The sequence below is a fragment of the Palaemon carinicauda genome, chromosome 25 (genome assembly GCF_036898095.1).
Source record: "Palaemon carinicauda isolate YSFRI2023 chromosome 25, ASM3689809v2, whole genome shotgun sequence".
Taxonomy (NCBI): domain Eukaryota; kingdom Metazoa; phylum Arthropoda; class Malacostraca; order Decapoda; family Palaemonidae; genus Palaemon; species Palaemon carinicauda.
This window is the reverse complement of record NC_090749.1, coordinates 99,051,060-99,077,795: the sequence shown is the minus strand read 5'-3', so window position 1 is coordinate 99,077,795 and position 26,736 is coordinate 99,051,060. Positions and strand designations below refer to the sequence as shown.

At 39.1% G+C, this 26,736-nt stretch overlaps 1 long non-coding RNA gene across 2 annotated transcripts in view; it reads left to right on the top strand.

Annotated features, from left to right (window-relative positions):
* Positions 1-7,694, top strand: part of LOC137619292 (uncharacterized) — a 53,998-nt gene extending 46,304 nt beyond the window's left edge. For both annotated transcript variants that reach the window (XR_011039894.1, XR_011039893.1), the window contains one exon: positions 4,895-7,694. This is a non-coding gene — a long non-coding RNA (uncharacterized lncRNA). The remainder of the gene's footprint in view (positions 1-4,894) is intronic.
* Positions 7,695-26,736: the final 19,042 nt, after the last annotated feature.

Here is a 26,736-nt window from a genome sequence, read left to right as displayed (position 1 = left end):
TATGTGGCTCCCAATCTAGACCCTCAGGCTTACGCCACAGACGCCATGTCACAGAATTGGGACATCTGGGAAAAGATTTATCTCTTTCCCCCGGTGAATCTTTTACTGAAAGTTCTAGACAAACTGAGATCCTTCAAGGGACAAGTAGCCTTGGTCGCTCCCAACTGGCCCAAGAGCAACTGGTATCCTCTCCTGCGAGAGTTGAAACTATATCCTCACCCGATACCCAATCCGGTTCTGTCTCAGATAGTACAAACACGCGTTGTGTACGCTTTCTCAAACATTCAGAGCGCCCTAACTTTATGGACTTTATGAAGTTTGCGGCCATGCATGGTGCCAATATTGATCCTCAAAACACCCTGTTCCTAGAATCAGATAAACGGGATTCCACCATCCGCCAGTATGACTCTGCGGTTAAAAAGTTGGCAAAATTTTTGATAGACTCAGACGTGCACTGTATGAACTTGAACCTTACAGTCACTTTCTTTAGATCTTTATTAGAATCAGGTCTGGCAGCCAATACTATCACCACTATTAAATCTGCTTTGAAAAAGATCTTCCTAGTGGGCTTTAACATAGACTTAACCGACTCTTTGTTAGCTTCAATTCCGAAAGCTTGTGCCAGACTGAAACCGGTTACTCGTCCTACCCCGGTGACCTGGTTCCTTAATGATGTACTCAAATTGGCTTCTGACACCATTAACAGTTCGTGTGATTACATTCCCCTTCTCAGGAAAACACTTTTCCTGGTGAGCTTGGCTTCCGGGGCAAGAATTTCTGAACTGGCAGCCTTGTCGAGAGACCCGGGTCATATTGAGTTCCTTCCTTCGGGAGAGGTCCTTCTTTTACCATTAAAGGGATCAGGCAACAAATTTTGTATTTTATTAAACAAGCTAGCCCTGACTCTTTTCCTCTTGCACATGATATCAGAGCGGTTGCTACTTCGGTGAACTTTTTTCACCACATGAATTTTACGGACCTTTCCAGGTATACAGGGTGGAAATCACCGTCAGTGTTCAAGAAACACTACCTTAAACATTTAGAAGCCTTAAAATTTTCTACAGTAGCTGCAGGGAGCGTAGTTACTCCCAGGTAACTCACAGGTTAATTCCTTGTCTCTTTATCTCTCCCTCTTACCTGCCTCATTTATACCCTATTTGTATTCGTTGGTCTCGCACCTGAATACTGTTATTATATTTGTAAATTTTTAACTCCTGAGTATCTGTATATGTTATCACTCACGGCATTATTATACCTTACCTTATTTGTCAATTGTTCTACCAAGTGGATTTATGTTCATTTTAAGATACCCTTATATTTATTTTTGGCACTCATCTCTGATTAAAGCAACTTGTTTTTCCCTTACGCTTATGTTTTTTCCTTTATTTTGCAAGTTTGGTGACATTTCTCTTGTACATATTCACTGGGCGGCACAGGTTCGAGCCCAGAAAAGGGATTTTGACGTAGGAAAAATCTATTTCTGGGCGAGGTACCTGTGCCGCCCAGTGAACCCTCCCAGCTCCTCTCCCTTGGAGTCCCCAAACTTTGGGTGCTAAGGAGTTGGGTTCTGAGCGGATGCAGAGTTGGTGGTGCCGAGTGGGGTTGAACGGCTCTCCTCTATTGGGGTATTTGTCGTGGATAAATCTAAATAGTGCGGGACCTCTGGATTATACGCCCAATTTTATACCGACACCAATAGGTGAGCGAGCTAGTTAACCTAGCACTCCTTTACATTTTTTCTCTGGTATATTTAGCAGTAAATTACCTAAGAATAAGTGCTAAATGGAGCTTATTCACTGGGCGGCACAGGTCCCTCGCCCAGAAATAGATTTTTCCTACGTCAAAATCCCTTTTATGAGCATTTTAAGTTTATGGTGAAATGCCAATACATGTTTTTTCATTAATATATTATCCAATCGTTACTTACCTCTTCATTATGAAATATTCTCTTCTTAAAGTGTTGGCTATTCTGAAACCTTCCTGCTATCCTAGTCTAATTTTTCCTGAACTTTAGTTGTGAATACCTTCTAAGATTTCTTATCAGTTGTTAAACATGGAAGGGATGAGCAAGTGCTTACCGGGGTAATGTTTGACAGCTATGAAATCAAAACAACCAAAGATCCTGAACAAAAGTGCAAAAAACTGCACCATGCACACACTCCAGACATTTTTTGTTGAGTGTACAAACATCAGTGCCATGAAACAAGACTGCATTTCTTGCCAATATGAAGAATAAGCAAATGTTCATCAAACCATAAGGAACACGTCTTGAGGAGCTTGGCACATCTGTGAAGAAGGCAATGCAGATGTCATTGTTTACAAGGCTCTTCTTCAGCCAGCCTAGGAATACAAAGAAGTTTGTGTTCAGGCTGAGGATACTGGCATTTTGTTTCTCCTCTTGTACCACCTCCAAAAAAAGACAACCATTTTCATGGTGACAAGACAACATATAATAGGTATTCATAGCCTACATAAGTCATTGCAGAATGAGTTGTGCAAGAGCTTGTTATTTGTGCATGCTCTTTCTAGCTGCGATACCATATCAGTATTCCTTGGAATGGGAAAACTGAAAACATTCAATATTCTCACATCATCAGCTGAAAGGCGACAACAGATGAAGTTATTTGGGGACATATCGACTAATAAGTAAACTGTTGGAAGTGTGGGAGAGAAGTTTGAGGTTTACCTGTATCCATATTTTTAACGCTTTATTGATATCTGAATGAAGTGTTTGATACATAAAAAAAACTGTCATACAAAATGTCTGGGCCTGTGCCAATTTCTACTGGACTACAAGGGCTCCAACAGGGGAATATAGCCCAGTAAGGAAAAGAACTAAGGTAATAGATAAACTATATATAAGAAGTAATGAATGAAGAATATAAAATATCTTAAGATCAGTAACAATGTTAAACTAGATATATCTATAAATAGATATATATTCATACTCTACTTAGATAGACTAAGGTCAGTCTGTTCAATTAAAATACATTTACTGAAAGTTTGAAATGGTGTCTTCATCTGTCTTAGTAGCTGTTTCCCTTTCTGTGGATATAGGATTTGCAAATTGTCAGGTGAGGACCAAGTATTTCCTAAATTTTAAAATCTATTAAGAAAACTTGATGAGTCTTCTTGCATGAATATAACATTGTGGTGGTTAAGTCAATGTGGGAAGGTGAAGAAGATACAGGATTTAACTACTACCACTTTAGTTATCGCAGGCAGCTCTTCTAGGAGAAGGACACTCCAAAATCAAACCATTGTTCTCTAGTCTTGGGTAGTGTAGTAGCCTCTGTACCATGGTCTTCCACTGTCTTAGGATAGAGTTTTCTTGCTTGAAGGTACACTCAGGAACACTTCTATGTTTCCATATTTCCTTTCCTCACTAGGATATTTTCACTGTTTGAGCCCTTGGGCTTGTAGTGTCCTACTTTTCCAAGTAGGGTTGTATCTTAGTTAATAATGATAATAATAATAATAATAATAATAATAATACTAATAATGATAATAGTAATAATGAGAATGTAGAGTACATGTTGGTATAGGCCATATATGGTCAGGTCAACAGAAGGTTCCAAGAGTAATGTCTTGGGGAAAAATTTCATAAAACTTTTAAAAATATTGTATCACTGGAAGTAAATTGAACAAATACTTGCCAGCAGACTTCTAGGGAGATGAAAGAAAGTCTTGATGGAATTAGCAATTAGGATAAAACAGAACTGTAAATTCCACAGAAATAGGCTGAGATTCTTTTGTATATTAATTTGAGGAAACAGGAATGCCATCTTCACATATGGTGATTCAGTTGCAAATGGGGCGATGTGTTATATTGTAATTTGTATCACTGAAGATTTGTGCGAAGTAGTTGCAACACATTTTCCCCTATCTTCAGTAGCAATAGACGAGGTCTTCGCTCTGAGTGCAGTGATGCCACTCTTTACATTGACTCTGACTATATGTCTCCCCTCTTAAATATCAAATACAAAAATGAGATCAAGCTTCCTTCACATGTAATAATTATGTTTAGAACGTGTACGTGAAACCTGTAAGTCACTCTGTAAGGCAAAAATCTGATCCACTGCAAAAATTTACCCATGTTGAGTCTTGACATAGAACGAGGCATTAACTGTAATCTTATCGCCAAAGTAAATGCATTGAGTATTTCAAAGTTCTTGTTGGTATCTAGTCATGTCATTATACACAAACCTCTGTATTATGCTCGTTTCTGAATGTAACTGGATGGAGGGAAATTCTCTCTTTGTTTTATAAGTTGGTCCATGTTCACTTTGTTTTAATACGCATCCCTTGTTGTTTGAGTATTAATTACCTGATATTTCTTTTGTCATTGATTTCAATCTTAACTTTCCCTACATTAAGAGACCAGTTATGGTTTATAATTTGAGAAGGTTTTATGATCACTTGCTCTTGCAGTCATCAACCACACTTATTAGCGGTGCCCCTAACCTTTGACCAAATAGCCCAACTTGAAGGCAGCAGTTTCCACAGTTATTGACAGTGGTCTGATCTTTTAGCAGGGTAGCATCTGTCCTTTTAGTTACTTTCTATGACACGGAGGGCGTATGGAGGTAGTATTTGTGCACCCTTGCTGAATGTTTCATTCTTAAGTAGCATTGACCAAATGCACATAAAGAAAAAAGTTCCTATGTGCTCGTGTTGAATAAAAACGAAATGGAAAACAAGGTAAACTTTAGAAAATTGAATGACGTTATCAAGTTTAATACATTCAAATGTACAAAATTATTCAGCTATGCTTAAAGAATGATTAAGATATTATTAAGAATAATAGTTCAGTAATGTATATTATTTTTATTACAGTATTTGTATTATTGTTAAATATTCTCAAAAACATCGCTAAAATGTTTTTCTTTTTCAGATGATCGACATCAGTATGAAGTTGAAGTCTTGCCGATACCACTGAAGATTCGTCAGGTGTTGATAATAACATCAAGAATCCACCTATAATTACATCAAGAATCCATTGATAATTATATCAAGGATCCATAGATAGTTACATCAAGAATTCATAGATAATTGCATCAAGAATCACGTAGTTGCAAGACCTGTCTTGTCTATTAGGAATGTCACTGTTTCTTTTACTTTGATAATTAATGTATTTTGTTGTATGTATGTGTGTGATGCATGATCGTCTGAATGTTTGTTTATTAATGAATTCACAGGTTCTTATTCATATGAAAAGCTATGTGTATGCAGCTCAATCATAAGCTTGTTGTGGGTATTGCTTGAACTGAGTTATTCTTCTTCATATTGAATGATAGAGACATTCATTCATTCATTATTAGTTTCTTGCTTTCCAAGGATCCAAGTCTGTTATCCTCAATTGTTGCGTCTTTATCATTCAGTAGGGTTTGGTGGACCTTTATAGGGTTTTGAAAAAGGCTTTCACAAGTCTTTTTTTATTTTTCTTGAAAATTTTCTGGGTCGTATACAGTCCTTGATTTTTGCGATGCCTTTCCCAGTTAGCTACGGCTCATTTATCCTTTACCTACGCACACTTAATAATCTGGCCTATTCTTTACACATCCTCATCTTTCCTAATACACCTGACAACACTTAGATAACCAAACAATTCTTTTTCACTCAAAGGGTTTATTACTGCACTGTAATTATTCAGCAGCTACTTTCCACTTGGTAAGTTTAGAGTCTAGATATGGTAAGCAGCTCTTAGGAGGCCGACACTCCAAAATCAAACCATTGTTCTCTATTGTTATCATTATTATTATTATTATTTTTATTATTGGTAACCTACAACCCTAGTGGAAAAGCAGGATGCTTTAAGGCTAAGGGCTCCAACAGGGAAAATAACCCAGTGAGGAAAGGAAGTAAGGAAACTGATAGAATAGTGGGGCCTGCATGCAGACCGTTTGCCAAAGGCCAACTCGTCAAAAGCAATTAGTCTAAAAAACAACTGGTTGAACCGACAATTAGTTTAACGACAATTTGCCCAAAAATTTAGAAGATACAAAGACCAAAACTAAAAAGAATTACAAATGACTATGAAAAAACAAATGAAAAGGAAATTGTTTTTTTATCAATTTCTTCCATTTTGATGATACAAAGAAAAATACTTAAAAAACAAATTAAGTAAATCTAAAACGAGAAGAAATCTGAAACCTTAAAATTTCAATTAAAGTGTAAATAAAAACAACTCAAGTAATTTTATAAAATACATGCAACAACTCTCCAGAAATTTAAGCCTTCGTCTCTGTCGTTATTGCATACAAGTATTTTCTAATGCTCATTTACTCGAACACGAGTATTGTTATTTCTAGAAATATTCATTCTCATAGCTCCATGTTTTACTAAAATTTCATTACTCACTTGTTCCTTTTGAATTTTCCTAAGTAATTTGGGAACAGTTGGATGTTTCACCGAAACACATCCATTAAAAGCATTGTGCTGACTCTAAGGAGTTGTTTGTTCGTGGGAGGTTGTCTTGCATTCTACTGTTAAGTGACCACATATCTATATAGAAAACAAACCATTGTTCTCTATTGTTATTTTTCTTACTTGCTAAGCTACAAGCCTAGTAGGAAAAACAGGATGCTATAATGGCTCCAACAGGGAAAATAGCCCACTGAGAAAAGGAAATAAGGAAACTGTTAGACTATATCAAAAGTTGGTCTTTTTTTGTCTGAGTCATCCTTAGCCAAGTAGTTTCAAAGTAAACTAAGAATTCACCTAATACTTCATCAGGCTCTGCATCTAGAGACTTGGCGAAATCATTGAACAAATATTACCCATCTTGGGAGGGTGCAAATATGAGAGCTATATGATTGAGTATTTCTCTAAGGATGCTTTGCAAAAATGGAAGAAGCAACCATAGATACTAACTTCTGGGAAAATGTTCTTAATGCTCTTTATAGCTGCCAGTTCAAAATTAACTTGCATAGAGGAAACACTAAGTTCTAGTTTGTTTAATAAAGTTGAATATTATACGTCTCTTCATCGTTCTTGTTTGTCAACCAGTATGTCAACGGTAATGTTTTTACAATCAGCTATCAGTGTATGAATGGTATACAACTGAGTTCCAATGGGTGAACAATAAAATGTATCGTGACAAAACCATTAGTATTTCTGAGCCGATAGATCTAGATGTTTATCAGTGCCATCAATTTTTACTTTGTCATCTTCATGAAGTTTAAAATTCACTCCTTGTGTTGATAAGTTTGAATCCTTGTTTTCCTACTTAGCCCTTGTCCTGTTCTTTTGTTTGAAGGTACACTATTCTATCTATTGACTTATTTCCTTTCCTCACTGGGCTATTCTCCTAGTTGGAACCCTTATATGGCCTATAGTATCCTGTGTTTCCAAATAGGGTGGTAGCTTAGCTGGTAATGACAATGGTAATAGTAAAATGTAACTGTTCCGTATCTAAATTACAAACCAATTCTATTGATAGGGGTACTACTTTCAATGAAGCTGAAAGACGAGCCATTAGAATTTCAACTAACGGGTGGGTGGTTACCCACCCGTTAGTTGGCAGTGGGGGTGTTGGGGGTAGTAGCTAGCCCTCTCACTCACACCAAACCTGTGTTTGTTACTCACTTTGCTCTTGGCTTTGGTAGAGAATGGTTGTTACCACTCTTCCCCTCACCAAATTTTTGACAGCCATTAATCTTTTCTGCTTTTTCTTTCAGTTTGTGTGTCTCTGACTTCTTGTTACCGTTGCAAACCTACACAGAACCTGAGAGCCGCTCTTGCAGGACATTTATGTCTTCAACAGACACCGATCCTCACCGTTTATGTCTTTGGTCTTTCCATGGCACCCCAAGTCTTCACACAGGATCGGCATCCGTCTCCTCCGTTATCTGGATGACTGGCTGATCCTAGTAGACTCGGAGGCAACCCTTCTTCAGCACCGAGACAAACTTCTGAGGCTTTGCCAAGATCTGGGGTTCATGGTAAACCTCGAGAAGTCCATCCTGCTTCCCACTCAGAGACTGGGTATACCTGGGAATGGTTTTAGAATCCAATCTCCACAAAGCCTTCCCATCAGATGACAGGATAATGAGGCTGAGAAAGGTCGCAAATCCTTTTCCCAGACGCGAAGAACTTCCGACCCAGAAGCAGCTATGTCCACTCGGACACCTATTATTCTTGGCCCGTCTAGTTCCCAATGGTTGCCTCAGGATGAGATCCCTCCAGTGGCAACTAAAGTCCAGGTGGAATCAGGCTTTTGATTCTGTGGACATTCTGATCCCCATGGGACCAGAGGAACTGACGGACCTCGAGTAGTGTGTGGGAGACAAGAATCTGCGGAGGGGTGTAGATCTTCTCGTCCTCCCCCCGGACTTGATGCTGTTCTCAGACGCATCAAAAGAAGGGTGGGGGGCCTATGTGCTGCACCACACGACCTCAGGTCTTTGGTCAGAGTCCGAAAGGTGTCTCCACATAAATCTCGTAGAGATGAAGACCATCTTTCTGGCCTTTCAACAGTTCCATCAGTTCCTGGCGGGCCACTCAGTGGTGGTGATAAGTGACAACACCACAGCTGGAGCTTACATCAACAAACAAGGAAGTACTTTTTATGCAACCCCTATCCCATCTAGCAGTAGATATACTGAGATGGGCAGAGGTCCACTGATACCACTATCAGCCTGTTTCATTCCAGGCAAAAGGAATGTGCTTGCCAACAATCTGAGCAGAACATCTCAGATAGTGAAAACCGAGTGGTCTTTGGATCATTTAGTAGCCAACAAAGTTCTAACTTTTGTGGGGTTCTCTAACAGTGGATCTTTTTGCAATGGCCCTGAACTTCAGGCTCCCACTTTACTGCCCCCCCCCCCCCCCCCCCCACACCCCGTCCCAGACCCCAAGGCTCTCTGGCAAGATGCATTCCAACAACGGTGGGACAACATCGATGTTTACGCCTTTCCCCTTTTCTGTCTAATGAGAAAGGTACTCACCAAGGTCAGAACATCGGTCAACCTCTCAGCGACCTTCATAGCTCCGCTATGGCATCATGTAAAATGATTTCCCGGACCTTCTGCAGCTCTTGACGGAGCCCCCAAGAGAACTCCCTCCACGACACGATCTACTCTGACAGCCACACGTTAACATCTACCACAAAGCCGTAGCTTTGCTACAACTTCACGCCTGGAGACTATTCAGCATCTCCTCTCTCAGAGAGGATTTTTGCAACAAGCGAAGAAGATTTCTGGATACGTAGGGAATTCATCAGCAGCAGTCTACAAGGCAAAGTGGAATGTCTTCTATGGTTGGTGTCGTGGAAGGGGTATCTCTCCACTCAATGCCACTATTCCAACAATAGGGGAGTTCTTCATACATTGCACTAGGAAATGCACCTTTCAGTTTCGGCAGTAAAAGGCTATCGCTCGGCCTTGGCCCTCGCCTTTAAACTGAATGGAATAGACATTTCCTCATAGCTAGAACTTTCCTTAGTCATGCAGTTACGAACTTACCTGTCCTCTGTTGGAAGTGAGACCTCCCTGTAGAACGTGGTTCGAGTTCTCCAGTTCTCTAAAGAGACCTCATTACGCCAGGCAACAGACCCTCACCTGAATTAGAAGACGGTGTTCCTGCTCGCCTTAGTTTCGGCCAAAAGAGTCGGTGAACTGCATGGTGTATCATATGGCATCGTCCATTCAAGGGGATGGAGAGAGCCAACGTTCAACTTCATCCATGAGTTTGTTGCCAAGACTCAGAATCCGTCTAGGACTCCTCCCGGATAATGAGTCTCCTCTCTGTAACAGACGACCCAGATCATCTGTTACTTGGCCCAGTAAGGAGTTTGAGGCTCTAATTTTTTTATTTCTTTTTTTTTTTTTTTAGACTAACCCTAACCTGCGAGCTCTCATTACAAGATCTAATTCCTTAACTTAATATTACCTCTCGCAACACTCAGAGGTCAGTTGCTTTTCCTGTCCAGTTACATCATAATGACAACTTAAAACTAGGTACTTTCTAAAACTAACTTACAAATTAGCCTTAATACTACAGGAGCTACAGCGATCACTTGTTCTGAACATACCGATCTTAAACCTTGGCTGTACTTCTGGCCAGTGCTTATCCACTCAACAGGAGCTTAAGTTCTTCAGCTCCTGAAGAAACATCGAGGTTGGTCAATCTCTAGGAAGAGGAAGCTAGGAGACGTCTCCTTCACCTACCATGGTCATGTAGTTTGCATAGATGGACAATCCCCCTTCTAGGATCTTAATTGTCATCAATTCCATGTCACGTACACGCATTTTCAGCTTCTAGCATAGGCTAATGGTCCCCCTCGTCAGCACCCCCTGCCAGTTCCGTGTTATAGCCTTCACTGAAGGTGCTGCCGTCACTAAGTCCAGCACGGCCTTTTTGACGTACTCATTGTTATATTTGGCGATTTTAGCGTCGTAGAAAAAGTTCTGGGGATGAACGTTTGTGTATGTGTTTATTTGGACGTCAATCACCAAAGACTCCGCATCCTTCTAAACCACTAGGTCTGGTTTTCTTAGCCCGTTGACTGTAGAGACGGGTTCATCAAAGGCATTGAACCCTGCGTCAATAGCCTTTTTCTTAACGAAGCACTTGATCAAGTCCTGACTTCTTATTCTCCACGGCTGGACAGCTGGACAAATCTGCAGGGTTTGGGGGGTGTTGCAACCAAGATCGTAGCAGTTGCTTAGCTACCTGCCTCGCACTCCAGGCTGGGGTAGTTAGGAGCCCCAGTTTGAGCTTGATAGAATGTTCCGCCCTTCATCACGCGGGTCCCAGCGTCCATCCATTTTGGTTTCAGTTCAAAGGGAGCCTCCCTTAGACCACAGCCGTCAGTCGTCGAGTAGAGCCGAGTTCCCCAGTTAATAATGGCAGGGGCCCGTTGTTATTGAAACAGGTCAGCAGCGATTCCCGCCACCAACGGGTCTGGGATCTGACTAGTCTTTTGTGGCATTCATGCAGGACTTTGGGTATACCTTCAATAAGATTGAATATACCGAGGCCGCCCGCTGCTATCCCTGCATAGATTGCTGTCAGAGGAGTATCGCCTGGTAGGTGTAAACACCTTCGGACAAACTTCCGAATTTCCTTATCTACCTCCTTGAGGTGGAATTTTTTGAGGTTCCCATGGACGGCTACATGATTGAGCCGAGGTATACACGTGTTCTTTGAGGCCCAGAATTTCTGCTGGGGTTTCAAAATGACAACCTGTAGATTCCCCAGTTCCGTTCTGGCCTTGCCTATCAGTTTTGCCCCATTCACGTTTGTCCCAAACTCGATTTCGACCCCAAGGTACTTGTATACCCCATCTTGACTCGTTACTGGAATGCTGGTCTTTCCATATATGAAGGGGCGGGTATCAACGTACCAGCTCTTCCTTGTGCGATCCCCAACGATACCCGCTGTGGCACACTTCTGCAAGCCTGGCTCAAGGCCAAGCTTCCCTGCCTCATTTAGTAGCTTTTTAATCATAGATGTCAAGCCAACTGTTGTTTGCGCCACAGCAACGATATCGTCAGCAAACGCCAGATACTTTATCACCTCCCCTCTTAGTGTTGCCCCTACACCTTCAGGGAGGCGCGTGAGTGCATAGTCGAGAGCTAGATTGAATATCAAGGGGGGATAGTGGATTCCCCCCCCCCCTTGCATAACTCCTCGTGATATCTACATTGATTCCAGCTACCTCTGTGCTTATCTATTGCAGAAATTCTTGAGGTACCGAGTCAAATTCACGTCCAGGCCAGCTGCCCTTGCAGTGTCCAGCAGGGCGGGATGACTGACTGAGTCAAAGGCCTTCTTAAAATCTATGAAAGCTATATAGTGTGTTCTCAACTCCCTCTTGGCCTCCTTGATTAATTTCTTCAAAATTAAAAGGTTGGTACTAACACCTTTCTCAGCCTTGAACCCTTTTTGTCAGACTGAGGAGGGGATGCGCTCCGCCAAACGCTTAGATAAAATCTTGTGCAACCCTCGTGTTGCCATGGAAGTTACAGTGGTAGGTTGGAAGTCCCCGGCCTCTTGAGGGACATCCTTCTTTGGCAAGAGAGTTGTCCTTCCTCTTCCCCAATCGTAAATTATGATCTTAGATTGCAGGATTTTATTGTAAAGTCCGGCAATTTTGTCAATAGCCGCCGCTCTAAAGTAGCAGCTCTTATGCCTTCAGGGCTTGGCGACGTTTTCAGGTTTGTCTTCGTGCACCATTCGATTTCTTTGATCTTTACGGGCTCAATTATGGTGCATGTTTGCTGTGGTAGGCCATTATTGATATAGCTAGGTGGACTTGTCCTTCCAAAGAGGGCCGTCCAAAATTCCCTCGTCCCTAGCGCAAGGGCCGGCCTAGCTAGTGGGTCTTTGTCAAGGATGGCGTTCTGGGTAACTCGGCTGTGGTTTTTATACCAGCCCCTTTGTGTTACTGCATATTCCCTTCTCTTTCTTGTTTTCCAAGGAATGGTCTTCTCCAGATTTTTATTTCCCCTAACATTATTTCTTTCCATTCTGGGCCTCCTGCCAAATATTTCATCCTTCAGTGTATCTATTTCTTGAGTAGTATTTACTTCCTCTGATGTAGTGCCGTCACTTTCGCTGCAGGAGTGTGATATATCACTTCTGTTGGGGCTAGACAGGGAGACCCTCCATGATCTGGAGTTAGGTGTTGATGGCTCCAGCCATGAATTCCAGATAATCTTTCATCCCATCCGAGGTTCTAGTTATGTCATTTTTGGCCTCAAGGGAGGTGTGGGTTGACATCACATTATTAGTCATTGCTGGGATTGTCTTAATTTACTAAGTCTTTACTCTTGCTGCTCTCGTCCTCCTTGTATCTCCATTTCCTTCGTCATCTGATGTGTATGACAGCCCATCACCAGCCAAAGATCTTTCCCTGTTTTCTTTATAAACAGCACCTGTTCTGCCATCCATCCTTACTTTGCTCAGCTTAACCACACAGAGCATAAGCGGAGGCACTGCACTTGTAGTGAAGATCTTACTTCATGCATATGCTGCTGCTTTCTCTTTGTATTTGATAGTCCTTCTCTGTATCCATATGTTCTCTCTCGTACACCGAGGAAGGACTGATTTTTTAATAAGTTTGTTTATGTGGGTTTCATCTTGATTTGCCCACTCAAACTTGATCATAGAGTTTTCGTCGTCTGAGCTCCATTCGAATCTGCCCCCCACATGGGTTTCTTGTTTGGCCCCGATGGGCATTGCTGACACTTAGGGGTTTTCTCCCTGTACTCCTTCTCCTTAAGTTCTTCTAGGATGTCTTTATATAGTCTTGACTCCCTTTTCCATTTATACTGTCTATGGTACGATCTTTCAATATGCACTCACTTATTTTCAGATTGATAAAGGGATGGTCAAGGTTAGATACTTCAAATAAGGGCATCATATTAAGCTCTTCCAGGGACCAGGGCTTGTTGCGTCGCTCTTCAATACGCTTTATGAATCCCTTTGTGATAGTTTTGCGCATGTATTCTTCTCTCATGCAGACTTCTTCTTTCATGCAGACGCTGCCTGCATACTTTTGAAAACTTTTCCACATAGTGGGCAGATCAGACTACGCCCATCATCGTCATCCATGCCTTGGGCTCTGGTGTTCGGCCCACTCGTTTGGCTAGAATATGAGCTGGCGACAGGAGCACTCTGATTTTTAGTGCCCCTGCTGGCGGAGGGTTGACTCAATCGCCAGTTTCCGCCTTCATCAGGGGTGGAGTGACCCACGGTCTCCCTAGAGGGGGAGCCTGGGTGGGTTGGGTCCTCTTCGTCAGCACAGGGAGGAACAATAGGAGGATCACCAAAAACACCATTTCTGCAGGGATTCGCAAGGTTATAGATCATGCGCTGAATCCAGATTCTCCTTCATCATGTCGTCCCAGAGCCCACAAGGTCAGGGACATAGCTATGTCCCTGGCCTTCAAGAGAAATTACTCCGTGACACAGGTTCTACAGGCTGGAGTGTGGAAGCACCAAATGACCTTCACAGTCCATTACCTGCAAGACGTGACCCACAGGAGGCTCGATACGTTTTCTATCGGCCCTGTGGTGGCTACTCAACAGCTGGTCTAATACCTCAGGCTTCTTATTGGACAAGTAGCAGAAGGTTGAGGGCACTGTTACCCGGTTTTAGTCTGCGTGAATGTAAAGGAATTACTGGCTCTTTTTCTTTTCTTCATCCTCTCCCCTTTTGGGGAAAGCAGCAGCCTGGGTTCTCTGTACAAGCTGACCTCAACCACTGCAGGTAAACCATGCTGTCTTGTGTATCTAGTATTGTGTCAATACTGTTGTGTCCCCATACCCTGGCTAGGTGATATTGTTAAAGTCTTGGTTACAACAGTTTTTTTCTACAAAGACTCTGAATAACTTTTACCGTGACAGTCACACTGCTTATCTCAACACACTGCTTGCATAGGCCGTATTAGGGGATCCTTATTTTTGGTACTAACCTACTCAAGAAAAGGAGTCCCCAGGTAAAGCCAAAAAGCCAGTTTGGCAGGGACGTCCACCCTCCTAATTGGTGAGTCACCCCTAATAAATAGCATAGGTTTATATTCCAGTTACGGAACAAATGACAAATTCGGAGGTAATTTGTATTTTTCCTAACGATACAAACCTTTTGCTATTTATACAAACTTACCCACTGACCCTGTCCCCTTTGAAGTCCTACAGTACCTCAAAGCAAAGTGAGCTCAGTCACAGGTGTGTGAGTGAAGGGGGTAGCTAGCTACCCCCCCCCCCCCCCACTAACGATCGGGACGGGTAGTTAACCCTCGCTAAATTTTAATGGCTCGTCCTTTCAGCTTCGCCGAAAGTAATACCTCTAATATATAGCTAAAGGCTTGTATCGTAAGGAAAAATACAAATTATCTCCGAATTTGTTATGTTTGAGATCCCGAGGAAAGAATTGAATAGCGCAAACTGTAAGACAAAAACAATTCTATGTTGCTAATTGTATAGTCAAGATTGTTTTTGGTAATATGTACATGTATGGTAGAATGTCTTGAGGAAAAAGATATGAATGAGAAAATTAGGAAATGTATGGAATGGTTTTTTGTAAAATTTTTATTGGTCTTATTTCTATTTATATTTTATGACAATTTTTGTTGAGAAATTTCTTTTTTTATAAAGGTACAGAGATGTCAGCGTGCTTAAGGCTTTTATATATTATAAGGGTAGTAACATAGGTATTTCCCATCAATAAGACGTGTAAGATTATTCAAAATCAAATTAATTGGTGATGAATTTGGTATAATATGCAACTCTAAAAGGTTCTGGTCTGATTCATCTACTTCTTGAGATCAGCTGCTTAGGAACAGCTTCGTCTAATCCTGTCAGTTGTGTAGTTTCTAGAAAGTAAATGTTATTTTCTCATCACTTCTTGGAAAAAGAAACGTTTATCGTCACTTATTTTTTTTTACTCGGACTCTCCAATTTTGACTGAGAGGTTTGTGAATTGCAAATGCATATACAAATAGTTTTTTCTTTGAAAATGATAATAACTAGAGTTAAAATAGATAAAACTTTAATAATGCTTTAAATAATTAGAATAATAATACTTTAAATACAGTAATTGAGATGATAATACTCTAAATAATTAAAGTAATAATAATATTAATTTTAGGTTTCATTTAAGATTACAGCCGCTTCAGTGGCATTAATTTTGTAGATGAGATGTTCAAATGTTCTAATTTTCCTTTTCTCAAAAGCACTTTGTTGCCAATAGCAGTGCTATGATTGTCATCCACTAGATGTAAACTTGTCATATACGGGGTAGAAAAGTCGGCTGCAACACATTTCGAGAGGGTACCGTGTGCTCTCTCTCATCTTCAGGCTAGAAGTGGAGCGAGTTAAGCTGTTTGGCTATATTCATACTGGTCAGGATGGTATTCAGTTTGCGCGCTGGTCGTAGATCGGTCCCTGTGAGCGTAAGCAGTACTAAGTCTGGTTGAGGCACTCTCCTTTACTGTCAGGCAGCTGCTGCACTCACGGTTGTCGGAGTTAGGCGAGGTCTGAGTAATGCTGGCCTGGGGGCTGATTTTTTTATGTACATTATTTGCTCCCTTACCTACCGATGACCAACAGCATAGCTAGTGGCGACATGCAGTGTTGTTGAGAAAAGAAACATTAGAACAATTGAGAAGCTCAACTACAAAATTACTGCCACTGAGACAATAATAGTAAGAATAATAATAAGGTCTGTTAAACACTATTGCTGCCTAAGTAGCATTGATCTTGTATTCTATCTTCTCAATATCTCTAATGATCTTCTCAGAATTAGTGACATTATGGAGACAAAATTAGGTTAAGTTACAAATCAGAATAATCATAGCTATTGAGAAGATAGAATACAAGCTGCTACCTAAATCTTATAATAATTAAAATAATAATAGTTTGAAAAGTAATTGACATAATTATAATAATTAAAATAACTATAATAACAATTAGAATACCTATAAAGAATTCAATATTAGATTTATTAAAAATATAAACATTATATATCACTTGTGTGATAACACAAGAAGCAAAACACTTGAAAAAAGTTTTTATGAAAAAAAAAATGTCTCAAGATTTGTTAAGGTCAGAGTCTTTTACAATTATGTTAGGGAGGGTTATTTATCACTTCATTGTCGAGTGTAAAGGAATGCTCAACTAAAGAGCATTTCTTGCTTATTATTTAAAAGTTTATTTCTGTTTTCATGTCAAGTCAGTATTTCAAAATCACTTCTGTTGTCACTATGTTGATTTTAGTGTGATGAGAAAGTTTCAATGTTCATGTAACAGACACGATCATACTTTCTGTCATTGGGTTTTCTAAAGAATATTTTGCCTGTATCAGTGGAATTCCATTGTTAATGGTATTTAATTAGTTATCAGTTGATAGGAAACATGATAATGGTTACATTAAGAGTTTATAACCCATTATGGCTACTTCTCAATGAAATTACTCCTCTCTTGGCCATTCTGAAAAGCTCGCTGGCATTCTCTGTACATTTGACGTCTGTTGTATTTCATGTTTAGACTTTTCTATTATTAGTAGACAGAACACATTTTGATGAAGCAAAGATGCTGTTTTAAACTCTCGTTGGATTTTTTTGGTGTGTAGTCTGTGGCTTGCATGCATCTGTGAATGTTAGGACGTATCGCAGTGTGTAGTTCAGTGGGTATGTGCTGCCTTGCCACGGCTTGTAAGAGTGACAACAAGGGGTATCCTCCCCCACAAGGGGAAGTTGGCATTGGAGATAGTCGTAGTAGGTGGCAGACATGAGGAATTGAATATGGCTACCAATCACCACGTACCATTTCTTCTACCGAGAAGCCTTCAAGCTAGGAAGGTTAATCTAAGTCGATATTTTTATGCAGGATATGTTCATTATAAAGTAGCTTGACCAGAATGGCTTGTCAAATGTCTTAAGTTATTAATTAATCTTTCTCAAGTTGGAGAATAGTAGAACCGGATGGATTGTTGGATAGTCAAGTATAGTATGAGAGAATGCTATTTGTTAGTCTCCCTTATGTTAGGGAATAGTTGAAGTACCACATGAGAGAAGTTTAGAATTATCGATATTAACCAATTTTTATGAAGACTATTTTAATTGCTACAAATGTGTTTTGCCTATTAATAATTATTGTAGGATTTTGTATATATAAATATCCTGTAGTATCCTATTGCAGCAATGATCAAAATCTTTGAATTCTGTTTAGAAGTAGAATATTTGTAGACATTTTTCATATTTCCAAGAATAAGTTTTGCCTCGCATCGATCAATAGAAGACATTCTCGTTCTTTTAGTCTTAAAAGGTGTTCGTTCACACTAAATCCAAGACGGTTTCTTGGTCCACTTCACCATATTATGCAGAGAAAACCACGTTTTGAAGTATCGGTGAAGAGATGAAGCTATGAAAATATTAGTCAGTTGGTTTAAAAACTCCATTCTGTGAGAATCAAAAATTCATATTCTTGTAATCAGACTTTCCAAGTAGAGTAGTCTTTTAGTCTTGGTGTATTTGCTTGATTAGTCATAGAAATTTAATGAGTGCAGATCTGTTTGATTTTTACTATATATAAAGTAACCTCAGATTAGTTTTATATCTTGATTATTCGAGCATAACCTCCGTTATCGGATCTCTTCCGCATGGTATATTTAGTCACCCTTCAGGATGTTAGGAAATTGAAGTGATGGATTAGTTGATGTTGGATTCATTTTGAATCAAGATGCTATTGTAGAAATCTGTATTTTGGTTACGTTATGAACTTCTTGCCCTGTTTCAGACAGAAAAAGATGCGGAAGTTTTTATGGCATGAATTTAATTTGCAAGGTTACCACTTATCTGAATCTTAATTTTCTGTTGATTTTAATTGTACGGTATTGTATAAGGTTTAAAAAAATACAATTTTTATAGAGTTTCATGTAAAATACTTTTCAGGCAATTTATTTATGATAAGGTAGCTGTAGCTCATGTTGCGATCGTTTGGTTGTTCATACGCAAATACAAATCCTCGTCAACTAAAGGTGTTTATTCCGTTGTTGCTTCTCCATGCCCAGAAATTTGAGGGATTAGACCGTGCTTAACAAACGTGTCTGCTCAGACCGCTGTTCGGCACTTTGCGATTGTATTTTCCTTTTTCAGATACGAGTGCTTATCAACATGTATGAGGGCTCGCTCCGATCTTGAAGGTCTTCCTTGCTACTCCTCCTTGCTTTGGATGGAGGTCGACCCATATCCCTTATGTCCTAGCTGCTGCGGTAGAAGTGTTCTTTTACTTCGACTTGTGGTTTTTGTAAGGAGTGATCGTCCTCCTTACGAGAGGGGTATAATAGTCATCTAAGGAAGAAGGCAAGGTGGAATGATTCTCTTCATCTTCTTCCTCTTCCTGCTTTTCTCCAGAGCCACGACTTTTCCCTGTCTCATCTGTCGTTATTAGAATCAACTGAATCTCATGTAACGAGGTATAGATGTTCCCTCTTTGGGAGTATAGTATAAGCATGGAAAACCACATATGCTAATGAGAATAACCTTAAAACTTGGTTTTTATACTTAAACATAGGAGATTCCTCACTGGGCTATTTTCTCTTTTGGAGCCCTTGTGTTGATAGCATCCTGCTTTTCCAACTAGGGATGTAGTTTAGCAAGTAATAGTAATAATAATGTTGGATGGTGGACTAATCTGTAAATCATATTGAGGCTGACTTCGTGACCTTGCCTCTTTTTTTGAGCCAGTCATGATAATATTTATTATCTTGGGTACAGGGTCGGACAGACATCCTTCCTAGCACTAGCACTAGAACTGACTCCCACCTAAGGAAGATTCCTCTATAAATGACGAGGGTTTGTATTCATGCGGGAAGAAACGACAGATTTTTAAGAAGTAATTTGTATTTTTCCTAGCTGTACAAACCTGAGTCATTTATATTTCCTGCCTCATCCACCCCGCAAGTCCTTAGAATCCAGTTCGTGGAAAAGCAACAACGTATTAAACACCTTTAAATAACTTGTTTGTATAGCTAGGAGAAATTTTGTTTGTATAGCTAGGAGAAATTTTGTTTGTATAGCTAGGAGAAATTTTTGTTTGTATAGCTAGGAGAAATTTGAATTTTTTTTTTTTTCAGATTTGTTGTATTTTAAAATGATTTTGATTATTGTGAGTGAATATTTCAATGTTTAAAAGGCTGTACAGTATAGGGTTTTGCTCATTGCTGCAGTGCATGTTTTGTACATATCAAAATGTATTGTGACTGATTTTGATTATTGTTAAAGAGAACTGTTTAGTTGAAATCAGTTAGTTATACTTAAAGTCTGTAATTTCTTTTGATATAAGACTGGGGTTCGATATTCAGTTTAGACTGAGAATTATTTTTTAATGAGACATCAATGATGGGAAAGAATGAGTAATGGTAATAAAGAAAATCAGTATATATGAATGTGTTGGGACTGGAAAGACCCTTAAGAATAAGAAAACTTGATTCTTTTCATGTCTAACTCCGTGAAGGGGAGAGACAGTGCAACAATTTTTTTCATGGTATTCATTGAGGTCAGCAAGGAAAACTAGTTAATTTTGCATTAATAAAGCAAGTTAATGTATTTGATTAAGGTTTATTTTTACTTTTTTTTTGGATGGAGGTATTAGACTACAATATTTGAAAGTAATGGTTAGTTCTGTGTAGAATGTAAACATACTGTAGAATGCATTTATATTTCAAGTTCTAAGTAAACATTCCTGAAGATATTTCTAGTTCATTTTTATAAAGAAAGCAAGGTGAAAATTTTTATATGAATTAGACAGATTGTAAGGTTCTGAATTATAATATTTCTAGGTGCACTGCTAAAGGGTAATCATATTTATTCATAAGTTCCTTTTGAAATTTAGTCAAATGTCTTAATCATGTTGAACACGATCCCAGTCTTATGCCAAAAGGAATACCATTTCGTTATTGACATTGCCATTGTATCGAGTCTAAAGTCAAGAGTTCTCTTCCAGATGTAGATATAGATGTATTGGAAAGATTAAAGAATAAAGGCTAGTAGCCGCACTCCAAGGGGCTGATCTTACGGCACTGCTAAAGACCTCCCTCCCTGCTTGCCAGAGGCCGTGCAATCGTCAAACGGTCCCGGAGTTACTTCCGTTGCTAGTGTGGTACAGTATGTGCCTCTCTTCTCTGAATTGGAGAATGGATTATTTGACAACTATTTTGGTTATTGGGAGATTTTTTTCACTTTGCCATCTATCAGTGGGTTAATATTAACTGAAATGGGTTTTCTCAATTTAGCTTCAATAAGAATGTAGGTAAAACTTATAGCTTGAGATTAAGCTGTTGAAGTTTTTATCCTTTTTATAAAGATTACTTAGATGGAATGTAATTCTTAAAGGTGTTTTTCGAATGTCACAGAAATAAAGGTAATCTGCAACTGAGAAGGACTTGAGGAAACTCTAAAGTCACAATTGTAATTTGCCTGACTGTCAGTCTCAAATTCCACTTAACTAACAAAGCAAAGTTGTTTTTTGAAGTTATGACTTTTTAAAAAAGTTGATTTATATTTTTTAGACTTTCATCGATCAAAGACTATCTATGACAATGCTGTTTTGTATTTCTTTCTCTGAAAGAACAGTCATATTAATTCCAAAGTTACATAATGATGGACTGAAGAAATACAGTACCTGGAAAGTATGACTTTAAACACGAGTACAGTATTTGGGTTCTTTGCCAAGTGAGTGAAGGTGGCTTCCTTATGAGATGTCTTCTGTGGGTGATTTTAGTTTTTCCGTATAATCTAATTCTTGTAGTGATCTATAAAATAGATTTTAAATCCAGATTTTATGAAGATAGTCTTCTGAAAGCAATAGAATTGGCCGTGGGTTTTCCACATTACTTTCAGAATTAAAAAACTTGGATAAACTTTATATATTCCGCTTTTAAGCTGTTCGCCAGAGTATCAGTGTGTTTCAAATATGACTTTATTTGTCGGGCAATTGGCCGTGTATGTATAATTAAATAGATTGATTACAAAGGATTAATTTTCTACTTGTTATGAGAAATATCTTTATTAAAGCTGAATATAACTGTTTAGTGTACGCCTAATTACGCTTGAGAATTTTGTAGTGTAGCATTACTTTCAGATGAAAACAGAACAGTTGACTTATTCAAATAAAATATACCATTGCATCTGAAGAAACAAAAAATTGCCAGGAATGTGAATTGAAATTTGTTAATTCTAGGACATTTTTAATTGATGATTGTAACGTGTCTCACGAAGAGTTTGGCACATTTTTTTATTATATTCAGGTTTTTTGAAAACTTTTGAGAAAGGGGACCAGCACCACCCTATACATGTCCTGTTCTCATCGCGCGCGTTGTTCCTCTGTGGGCGACTGATTGAGGATAAGTGAACAAGCACCTTGGTTGCATCAATTCCTCTCGAGTCGATGCAACAACCTTTTATTTTATGAAATTATCTGTACACATATCGTTATTCTTTGTTAAGCTGTATCAAAAGGTGATGCAAATGGTCGGACTAATTCCGTGTAGACTCGCTGGAGGTTTTGTTTGTGTAAGCGATGTAGGAATTGTAGTCTTGGGAAAAACCTTGGAGGCTTAATTAGACGATGTCATTGTCTTGTATTGAAGTATTATAGATGGGGAACTGTTTTATATATTGGTGATGTGTAGTGTGAGCTTTTCAAAATCCAGGTTGTGTTTCTTCTTGAAAATGTTTATTGTAAGTTTCAATTTTAGGTCGTAGATTTTTGGGAAGTTGAGTTATTGCATGGCTCTGCCAAAGGATAAAACACGACGTACTTTGGAATCCATACGTTACGCTATTAATGTTCAAGTTGTTTCTTCTCTTCTTAAGCCATGAACATTGGGAACACAAGAGGTTGATGTTGAACAAAAATCTATAGAAAATAACTGGATCAATATAAACTTTATGTCCAGATTTAGTAAGCCGAGGAGTTGGAGAAGAACTCGATTTTCTTATCAGATTGAGGTAGATAAGTGATTGATAAGGTTATGACTGTTGTATTGTTATAATGTATTCACATAAGACATGCTCAAGGATCTTCTTTTAAAACAAATTCTTTCAGTTTATTGTGCTAGTTAGAGAATGCCAAAAAGTGGGCTGGCATGACAGATGTCTTATCATGGCTATAAAGTAGTTTATGAAGATGCGTTATTGTATGGCTACACTGCACTCATGTAGGACATGCACAAAAATTGTCTTTTAAATGAAATAGAATATGATGCAGTAAAGTAGGAGGAATAAGACAGCTGATTGACAAGACAGAATCAGTGACAGCAAGAGAGTAATTGGGTCCTTTGACTGGTCAGATAGTACCACTGTACATTGGATCCCCCTCTGGTTACAGCTCATTTTTCTTTTGGTTACACATACACCCAAAAATTCTCCTTCACCCAAGGGGCTAACTACTGCACTGTAATTGTTCAGTGGCTACTTTCCTCTTGGTAAGGGTAGAAGAGACTCTCTAGCTATGGTGAGCAGCTCTTCTAGGAGAAGGACACTCCTAAATCAAACCATTGTTTTCTAGTCATGGGTAGTGCCCTAGCTTCTGTACCATGGTCTTCTACTGTCTTGGGTTAGAGTTCTCTTACTTGCGAGTACACAAGGGCACACTGTTCTATCTGTTTCCTTATTTTCTTTCCTCATTGGGCTATTTACCCGGTTGACCCTCCCTCTTCATAGAAGTTCTTTGGCGATTCATTTTCTTAGTTTTGTTTGGCCTTCAGATTTAAAACAGAGATTAGAGAGTAAATTTTGGAGATGGTATGTTTGGATGCCATATTTCTACTGTCAGCCCTTGTTAAGTAATTTTGTATTCTCTTGTGTTTCAGAATCTTAAACTTGTAAGGCAATGTTCCCTGTCCATATTTCCAAGACTATTTCCTTAATTTCACAACTTGTAAAATGACTTGCACAAGGTTTGCTTTCCTTTAATGACAACAAGGTGTTTTCATGCTTACATTGCATTCCTAAATCTGATTTAGTTTGCTCTCCAGTCGTAAATTTACCCAGTACAGTATTTATATCTATCTGAGGTGGGCCTCAGCCTGTTGTAAATGGATCTATACTTTTAATTTAATCTGGATTTGTTCAGGTCACGAGTACGTGTACATATTTTGTCCTGAATCAGCACTTATTTCCAGTTGATTTTAAAGATTTAATTGATTCATTTCATTTGCATAGGACTTATTCCACTCTGGTGTGGGGAAGACTTATTTTTGCTTCAATTCTTGAACCTGATTTTGATTTCATTCTTTCCTATCTAAAGGATTCATCTTCTCCAATAGGAAAGGTTCAAACTTAGCTCTTTTTGTAATGGGTTTATTTTGTGGTTACTCCTTGTATATCCAAAATTGATTTTTAGTCTGGTTTGTCAAAAATCTGGATGTTACGTGTATTGATAAATCCCAGCTAAAAATCTTTCTAAGGAATTCACCTCGTTTCCTTTAGGAAAATGATCAGTGTTAACTAAAGTATCTTAATATTCTCTTTAGACAATTTTAATTTTTCTATATTCATCCCTTGTATGTCTTTACTTGTATAAACCCTCCACTTGTTGGGAAATTTCTTTCCTTTCCTGTGTCAATGCGGTTAACATTGCCCCACTCTTGTGTCGGACACAAGCTCTTGCCTTGGCAGCCTGTATGGAGAGTTACTGTACTTAAAGTCGGCAAGAGGTTGCGACATTTCTTAACTTGTGAATCAGGGATGAAATCAAGGTTGAGTTCTAACGAGGAAATGTGTTTTTTTAGAACTTTTATTCGCGACATTTTCATCTCATCAGTTGAAACTTGTTTCTTGAGCGGATGTTAAAGCTTAAATCACTTATGTCTGATGTCAGTTGTAAACTATTAGCCTGTGTCTTGGGTCACTTGTGAGCCAGTTATGTTTCTTGATGTCTGATCCCTTTCTACAACAAGGGAATCAATTATTGTACTTCTTATAATTTCTCCATCAGGAAGATCTTACTTTCAATGTCTAAATTATCCTTCCTTATTTCTGATAAGGTCTAGAGGTTCTGTCTTATATGGAAATTCATTTTACTTTCTGTCTATTATCACAAATGGTGTTATCCACTTGTGTTGAATCAGCAAAAAATCAATAGATTTTCCTTGCTTTTTCTGTAAATGGCTCTATTTTTAAATATTTAACTTAGCCGGTGAATATATAATAGCTGCTACTCAGCGGCTCGACAGAAAACACACTCAAAAACTCGCGAGTGATCGCTATGAAGGTTGCGGGTGTGCCCACCAGCGCCACTATCGGCCAGATACCACTCTTGCATGTAAACAAACCCTTCAATTCTTCTCTGTCGACCTTGACGACAAGACGTATCAATACTCGCTGTAGAACCTGGAGTTTTCTCAACATTTTTGGTGAAGTACTTCATTTTGGTTTGAGCTTTCGCAGTGCAGGTGTTTTATCTTCATCTTAAATCTTGAACTCGTGTTTGGATAGATTTAATTTTTGATGACAAGAGAGAGAGTATGGACTTTCTTTGACTTTTAAATGGCCGACCCTTCCCTTAGACGGAAGTGTGTTTTAGGCTTTTAGCAATTATCTTATCACGTTATAAATTAATTATAGATTTTCCTCTATATATTTTATATCTCAACCGCCTTTATTAGGCCTCTTCGATTAACTTTCCATTTATAATAAACATCAAAATAAATTTTAATGATTTATTTATATGCGACCTTTCCTGAGAGTAGGCGGTCCTAACTTGGAAACCGAAGTTAAACAACGTTGAGCCCTTTTCAATCGTAAATAACTTTTACAGAGCTAATGATTTAAAACTTATTAAATGAAATTTTTTTAGTAAATATTTTATGAAAGTTTTTTTCTTTGAATAGTCTTCGTACTGTTTCAAAGATGAACTAACGTTTAGTTTATTTATGCTACGCAGTTTGCGCTCTATCGTTACGATAGAGAGAGAGAGAGTATCACGGTTTCACTTTGCAGAAAGAGTAAATCGATTCTGACGTTTTGTTCATTTTTCTTTCAAAGCTTAAATGTTTTAAATACTATTTTAAAGGAACTTTTTAATTGAAAAACCTTTCAGTTTTTTCCTTTGGTCAAATAACCTGTTTATTGACGAAAGGTAAGTGGGCTCTTCTCTTCGGGCGAAATCAAGAGAGAGAGAGAGATAGAGACGGAGAGAGAGACAGGAGAGAGAACGTTCCGATCTTTATTCTCGTCCCAAGCGAGTAACGTTCTCGAGTCAGCTTTTTACTCTCGTCCCTAGTCTCTGTACGGGGAGAAAGGATAAAACGTTTTTAGTTTTTATTCTCGTCCCAAGGCACTGTACGGTGAGAGATTGAAAACGTAGTTTTGAATGAACTAGTGTTTAGTCTCCTTCCCAGCCACTGATCTTTTTATCTTAAAATATGTTTACTGTTTTTTTTGCTTGTTTTAATGTGCTTACATTATACGACTGATTTCGCAATTATAACCTTTTGATGAGGGTAGAATTGCGTGCTTCAGGTAGAAATCAGTTTTATTCATACCTAATGTGAATTGTTAAAAAATTCGATTTCAGTGAAATAAGTGCAAAATAGAAAATCGTAGTGATAAAGTGATATTGCGCAAAGTGTTATCAGTGTTGCGACCGAGGGTTCGTCTGTTCGTGCCTGTCGTTCGCCTAGTCTGGGACCTCTTGCAAGCTCCCAAGCCCAGGGGAGAAGTAATGTCGTACGACTTATGGGTTCGAGAGGCCTTGATCAGCGAACAGACGTTCCCTCTATGGTATCAGGCGTATCTCACCAAGATCGCCCCTACCATTAGACGAGAGAGACGATTTTCTCCTCGTCATCCGAAGGCTTTTCGCATAAGAAACCGTGGAACAAGGTTTCGAGGCCCTTTAAGCGAAAGTCAGTCCTTTCAGGACAGGTCCAGCGTCCTGGTTTTAACTATTAGGACAGCTCTGACACTATGCAGTCATCGGAAGACTGCTCGCCGCCTAAACAAAAACGTAACACAGGCTCCGAGAGTCTTTTTGTAGGCAAGGTTTTGCAGTCACAGACGTTACCCTCGTCTCTTACCGCAACCATTCCCGTTGTTCCTAAATGAGTTGTACGGCAAGACATGCAGAATAAGCTTGCCTCTCTTATGGAAGACTATTCTGCCGATAAGGTTCACGTTGATCCTAGCCGTTTATCTCATCGAGATCCTGGCCTTCAGCCGCCCAAACGAACCTTTGTGCGTCCTGTTGACGTTGGCGTAGCTAAGTCACGTCAGTCACGAT